The 7,140-nt window shown below is 45.3% G+C and overlaps 1 protein-coding gene across 2 annotated transcripts in view; it reads left to right on the plus strand.

Annotated features, from left to right (window-relative positions):
* Nucleotides 1–233: 233 nt before the first annotated feature.
* The window catches only part of CLOCK (clock circadian regulator), a 119,872-nt gene continuing 112,965 nt past the window's right edge, over nucleotides 234–7,140 (plus strand). Inside the window, exon 1 of one of the 2 annotated variants that reach the window (XM_025385679.1) lies at nucleotides 234–746. The gene's annotated coding sequence lies outside the window, so the exon portion shown is untranslated. Of the gene's footprint in view, nucleotides 747–1,594; nucleotides 2,080–7,140 lie in introns of those variants that run through there. The other variant, XM_025385680.1, reaches the window with a different exon arrangement.

Genomic DNA, 7,140 nt, shown 5'->3' on the forward strand with positions numbered 1-7,140 from the left:
CCGGCCAAGGGCGCATGCCCTGTCTCCCCAAACCCACCCACCAATAAGAAGCAACCCAAGCCTCGCTCCTCCAGATGGGAGAGGATGTCACTGGCGGTCCAGGCGCCTCTTCAACTCTTCACTCCCAGCACCACGAGAGGAAACGCGAGTGATGCCACTGGGGGAAAAAGTCTGCCAACACCCGAAAAATCTAACCTGGCGTCTGCAGTGTTTTGCTTTGGAAGGGAGAGCGGGTTCCCTTTCTGGCCTCCGGATCCCTCATCCGGCAGGAAGCTCTTCCTCCTCCTCCTCGCCCCCGGCACACGGGGGGAAAGCCAAAGAGCCTCCAGGACCTAAGGCTAGCGCTCCGCCGGCCGGCCGCGCCCTCCACCCGACCAGGCCCCGCCTCCCCGGCTTTCTAGTAACCGGCGCCCTTCCCGGCCGGGGCAGGGAACTGGGCGCCTGCAGAGCCAGGTTTCGGCCCAAGGGAGCGGGAGTCTTTTCGGGCGTCCGGGATCCCTGGCGCGGCTCCGTGCTGCCTAACTGGGCAAGTCGCATGCGCACCGAGCCGCGCCGGGAAAAGGGAGAGTGAGGGGAGGGGCGAGCGCAGAGCCTCCGCCGGCCGTCGGAGCCCGCGGGGTAGCTGACGACGCATGCGCCGGGAGGGGGCGCAATCACTGACTCGGCTTGCGGCTGCCGTTTTAAAAAAGGAAACCCCGGAGAGCGAGAGCGCGAAGGAAATCTGGCCGCCGCCGTGAGCGCTCCCGGTGAGTGGCGCCCGCCCGGTGGGCCCAGGGCCTGCCGTCCACCGGTTGGCTTCCTCGGCGGCGCATGCGCGCTCCCGGTCGGTGGAGGAAGGGAAGGGAAGGGAGGGGGAGGAGGAGCTGGCCACAGTAGCGGCGAATTTTTGGGGGGGTGGGTGGGGGGCGCCACTCACAGCCCCAAGTACTGCTGGAGGTGGGAGCTGCGGCGCCTCCTGGACACGGGCAGAGTAGTGGTTCCAAGCCACCGCAGCGGGAGACCTGGGTGGGGGAGGGAAGAAGCCGGAGCCGCCGCAAGCCACACGGTGAGGGCGCGGGGAAGGGGAGGGAGCGGGGGGCGGCGTGTGTGGGGCCGGGGGGCGGCGGCCAAGGGTGGGGAAGGCGGGAGCTGAAGCCCAAGTTTGGCGTCTTGTTCTAGTGTGTCTTTTCCCTGGACTTGGGGCGGAGGCCCGCCCTGCCTGAGAGGCCCTCTGGGGCAGCTGGGGTTACCTGCGGGGCAGGGGCGGGAGTGGGGTGCACGGCGGGGCCGGGTGGCTTGAGGGCGCCCGGAGCTGCTGCTGATTCCAGCAACTGGGAGGCGGGGAAAGCCGGGGACTGGGTGCCGAGAGCGCTTTCGCTGGGGACCCGCTAGGCCTTGTGACCCACTTTATTGCTGTCACCACTCGGGCACGTTTGGAGCAGCGCCCAATGGGGCGCCGGGGCGGCCAGCTCCTCCGGGGAACCCCCGCCCTCCCGGCGCCCGGCCCGCGTGCCGCGGTCCGCAGTCCGAGCGGCCGCCGTTGCCGCCCGCGGGCTGGTTCCGTAAGTGGTCGTGGTTCCGGGGTTCCGTCCCTGGGCAGCGCGCGGCTCTTAGTGTCTGACTCCGGCGACCGCGCGCGGGTTCGAGGGTTGGCGGCGAGGCGCTCGGTTTCTCTTCTTTCCTCCACCCGCGCTACCCGTTCCCGGTCACCCCCGCTGGCGTTTGTAGATTGCTTTTCGCCAGTGAAGCCGGGTTTTCTGGAGTTGGCTCTGGCCCTTGGAGTGTAATTTCGTACACGCAGCGCCGCAGAGTTTATATTCTTTGAAAGTGTTTGTCGCTTTGTAGAAGTCCTCTTGTTGACGGTAGGTGAGCCTAATTCTGCAAGATAAAAGCCTCAGTCTCTGACCTGGCAGATGAAAGATCAAATCGGGTTGTGGTTTCCTGCTATTAGAATGCCATGCTATTAGACTTTAAGGCTTTCTAGTCTTCTTTAAAAAATTAAAAAAAAAAAAAATTGCAGTGGAAGAAAAGCACAAGAAGTAAAGAAACTTTTACAGTCGTTGTTGATTTGACTATAACGCTGAACCCCCCAAATGAAAGGTAATTTTACTTTGAAGATTGCATTCTGATTTATAGCTTTAAGCGATTAGAGGAGACAATTGTGCAATATTCCTTTCTACCTGTTTGAAAATAAACATTCTTAAAAGGATGTAATTTAGATAATGAGTTGCTTTCTCTGAAACGTATCCCTTGGGGACATCGCAAATCTGGTTGGTTTTCAAATCTTGGGGGAAGGAAATTAATTCCGGTGTTAAGTAGTTGGCTGAACAGAATGTCTTAAAAGGTTAGCCTGTAGCATTAGGAGAAATACCTAATGTAAATGATGAGTTAATGGGTGCAGCACACCGACATGGCACATGTATACATATGTAACAAACCTGCAGGTTGTGCATATGTACCCTAGAACTTAAAGTATAATAATAATAAAAAGAAGTAAAAAAAAGGTTAGCCTGGAGAAAGCAGACTGAAAATGTTCTAAAGCTAGGCATAATCAGTTATGAAAAAAGAATAAGGAAGCTTTCTGCGTTCTAACAGGGAAAGATCACAAAAATTTGTTATGAAGTGAAAAAAGCAAGGTCTAAGTAGTACATTGTGAATAGCGTGTTATGTCTTAAGGGCGAGGTATAATAATACAAATTTATGTTTGCTCTTTATATAAAGAAATTCTGGGAGGATTTAGAAAACTAGTAGTAATAGAGGAGGGTGAGAAACAGTGTCTGAGGGAATGGTGGGAAATGAGATGTATTATGTGTATGTCTTCATGTTTTCAAATTTTTGTGTATATTGTGGACTCATAAACTGGGTTAAACAAAAATTCTCCTCTCCCAAATAATTTATGTGATTTTTGTTGCCTAATTTATGGTGATTTGAGTCATTTTCAATATGATTGCTTTTAATATTTTTTAGGAAAATCAACTAAAAAGAAAGTTTGGGATACATTTTATGACTATTTACACTTTAATTTTTAAGATTGCAGAGGTCACAGGCATTTATCTTTTAAAGATGTTTAGTTACATTTTGCCTTGCTAAAATGTATAATGACTGTTTACATTTGGCATTATGGCTAGATTATGCTGCTTTCAGAGTGTAGTTTGTGTTTCCCCCTCCTCTTTTTTTCAGGAGTCGTAAGTGGATAAAATTTTACTTAATCCCAAAGTTTCATGACGAACAATTGTGAGGAGTAAGTGAACATTCCCTTTAAGTGCTAGTAAACTTGATTGTCCAGGTTGGTTTGCTTTTCAGATTGGGAAACTTTTCTTTCTTTTGAGGAAATCAAACATGAACCCTGGTGAAATGTACATTGGGGTGTGTGTGTGTGTGTGTGTGTCTGGTTGTTTCTCATGAAAAAAGAGACAGTGTACAAAATGAACATTTTTTTAGGACTGTGAATTGTTGCAAACCTTTTTAATGAGGTTAAGACTGCACAGGCAGCTGTTAGATGGACCCTCAAACTCCCCCTGGTGACTAACATTGTGTGATCAAAGTAGTGACTAGCGAGTAATGGGTTGCAGTTGCTGTGAGCAGTTTTGTAATATTACCAGTATTCCTTTTTATTTTGTAGGGTAGGATACTTGTATTATTTCTGTTTGATATGTAGGTTTTTCTGATTGACTTCTGCAAAGTGGCACTTATTTTTCATTTGAATTCCATGTGGGTCTATTCAGTCTTTTTAAAAAATTGAATTATATTTATTTATTTTTTCTTGTCTTTTTTTTTTTTTTTTGATACGGAGTCTCACTCTGTCACTAGGCCGGAGTGCAGTAGTGCAATCTCGGCTCACTGCAACCTCCGCTTCCCGGGTTGAAGTGATTCTCCTGCCTCAGCATCCCGAGTAGCCGGGACTCTTATTTTTAAAATTACAGAAGTAAATTGACGCTCATAAAAAGTTAAAACAATGGTGTATATATAATAAGTGACAACCCCTTTACATCCACTTCTAGCTCACATTCCTCCCCAGAGGAATCTGCGGAGCCCAGCTACTCATACTTTGACTGAAGGGTGTCACTGTTAGCACCACTGTATGATCTTCTAGATATTTTTCTGTGCATTAGCAGATATGTCCTTTTCAGTCTCGAAAACAGAATCGTTTTGAATGATCATCTGCTTTGTCATTTTGCCTCTAGTATGGGCTCTGTTATTACCTGCAGGACAGGGACATGACTTGGAGCCTGTGAGAAAGCTTAACATGTGATATAGACTGTAGGTCATACTCATCTTTTCACTAATGAGGGGCCAATTGTTATGGAGGCATTTGCAGAGTTTGCAGGGAGGTCATACTGATGTAAATTTTATCTGGTATAGATTGAATTTACTGTAAACTTTGAGAGGCTGAGGTAGGAGAATGGCTTGAGCCCAGGAGTTCAGGACCAGCCTGGACAACATAGTGAGACCTCTTTGCTACAACATGTTTTTTAAAAAAATAGCCAGATGGGGTGGTGCGCACCGTAGTTCCAGCTAATTAGTTGGGAGGCTGAGGTGGGAGGATTACTTGAACCCAGGAGTTCTAAAAGAGCAGCCTGGGTGACAGAGTTGACACCCTTTTTTAAAACAAAACAAAACCCAAGAAGTACTTGGATTACATGAATTTTATAGGACTCTTCAGAATCCAAGTTTTAGGATTTTCTTTGGCTTTTGACTTGAGCAATAGCGTATGGGTTAAACTTCGATTTGTTTTTCTTCTGTACTTGCTTGCAGACTCCTACAAAAGCCTCCTAGATTACACCAGCCTCTTGAGCTTCTCTGAAGTGAACCTAAGCAGACTCTCCTTAGCTAAGGGACACTGTTACTGACTTGGATAAAATTTAGCTTTTGAAGGGAAAAGGAGAGAAGAGGCTCTTTGGTCTGGCTTTTGCTTAACTGACAGCAAACAACTAATATGCACTACTCTCTCCTCCATCCATCCCTCTGGTTCTCTAATAGTTCCAGAGGGTTGTTTGTTTTAAACCAGGTTACAAAGAATTACCAAACCTTAATTTTTTTTAGCTGATAGAGTTTGCAAAAAGTTCAGAGTATTGATAAAGACTGTTTACTCTGGGAGACACCTAGAAAGATGCAGTATAATTGACCCTGCCTTCGGTGGAATCTAGTATGGTTAAAACAGCATAGACTATTATTATTATTATTAGAGACAGAGTCTTGCTCTGTCACCCAGGCTGGAGTGCAGTGGCATGATCTCAGCTCACTGCAGCCTCCGCCTCCTGGGTTCAAGTGATTCTCCTGCTTCAGCCTCCCGAGAGTAGCTGGGATTACAGGTGCCTGCTTCCACACCCGGCTAATGTTTGTATTTTTAGTAGACACGATGTTTCTCCGTGTTGGCCAGGCTGGTCTTGACCTGCTGACCTCAGGTGATCCGCCCACCTCGGCCTCCCAAAGTGCTGGGATTATAGGGGTGAGCCACCGTGTGCAGCTGAAAAGCATAGACATTATAACACAAGGTAGAAAATGACAAATTTTAAAAGAAAATTACACACAAGATTTGTAAGGGTGAGCCTATTTCTGGCTGTTTTTTTGTTTGTTTGTTTTTGTTTTTTGGTGGGGGAGAGGCATGGGGTTTTGAGGGAGAATATGTATCTCAACCTTTTAATTAGTTGAGAAAGGAAACTTAGCTCAGATCTTAGCTCTTGATAATGTAAGGAGTTGTTACATTCTTTTAGCAGGGATCTGTGAGACAGAGCTATTTCAATAGTTTTTTTTTTTTAAAAGCTTTCCCACTGGAAAGAACCCTTTGATGTTTTATTTAATAATTATAATACAGCCTCTTTAATCACTTCAAGATTGCTAGAAAAATTTGGAAATTAAATCCTATCAGTTAACTGTTGTCTACCACCAAATATGTCAGCCAGTGTTAATATTAAAAGAAAATTGTTTCCTCTTATCTCAGTCTTGAAGCATGTATTTTATGTCACCTCTTCCCCACATTTTTACTTCTAGTGCTGTGTCAAAATATTTATTTGCTGTGACTATTTTAATAAAACAACACTGTGGGGGAAAAGTCAAAGTTCCACACTGTAGCTAAACCTTTTGATGTTTATCTGTTTCCTTATAGTTTTTTATAGATGCATAAAGTAAAATATTTTTTAAGTTCTTTGTAGGCATTACACCAATGGCTGTTGCATTTTCTCCTTTTTTGAATCAAAAATTCTAGATGGAGTTGTATGAATTATTTATAGAACACTCACGTGTCAGCAATATAATTATTACTAATTGACTATAATTACATAATGGCATTTATATTTACAAGTTGCTTTACAACCGTTTGTTAAAAGCCCTATTAGGTGTAACTTAAATAGGTGGATAAAGAGATTCCTGTTTTTTTCCATTTTTTTGATTATGCAGATGTTAAATTATTTAAATTTATTCTCATAGCCTCAACTCTGAGTTATTACTTTAGTTGGATATTTCAGAGATATAATTCTGCTAATTTTAAGTCTTAGAAGTCTACAGAAAGAAATCACTTGTGAAAAATGAAATTTTGTGAATTACTTTGTGTTTTAAAGTATGCTGTTTCAGATATAATTTGCTTTTCATTTTTCAGAAACATTCATTTTTTACATTAATAATGACGGATATTAATTTTCTTTTTCAGAGAGTTCATATTCAGGTAGTTAACATTTTTAATTCTCATCCGAAATAGTGGAAAATGAGATGTGAGGGCTATCTGGCTGTGACATGTTACCTCATTGATCCCCAGGGTTGATGCAGCTCATCTGGCTGACTCGGCAGGCATCCCCTTCCTCCCTCACTGCTCCATGTGTGTCCCTCCCGAAGCTGCATGCTTGGTCAAAGAGGATGACCATCCCTAATAGAGGAGGACTGGTCTTGGGTCAAGGGTGTATGAGTAGCTGCGCTCCCCTGCTAGAACCTTGGAACAAGCTCTCAAGGTCCAAATAGTGGAAAATGCAAGTACAGGTTGATTCATGTTGGCAGGTTTTGGTATTTAAAAAAAGGTAAAAAGCACAAATGGGGGCTATACCAATAAAGGTTAGACCATATCCCTAGCTAAGAACTTATCGTTTGTATTAAAATATAGTTTAATATAAAAAGTTGCCTTTGTCCCTCCCCTCCCCCCCCCCCCCCCCCCCCCCCCCCCTCCTCCCCCCC

The sequence above is a fragment of the Theropithecus gelada genome, chromosome 5 (genome assembly GCF_003255815.1).
Source record: "Theropithecus gelada isolate Dixy chromosome 5, Tgel_1.0, whole genome shotgun sequence".
Classification (NCBI taxonomy): Eukaryota; Metazoa; Chordata; class Mammalia; order Primates; family Cercopithecidae; genus Theropithecus; species Theropithecus gelada.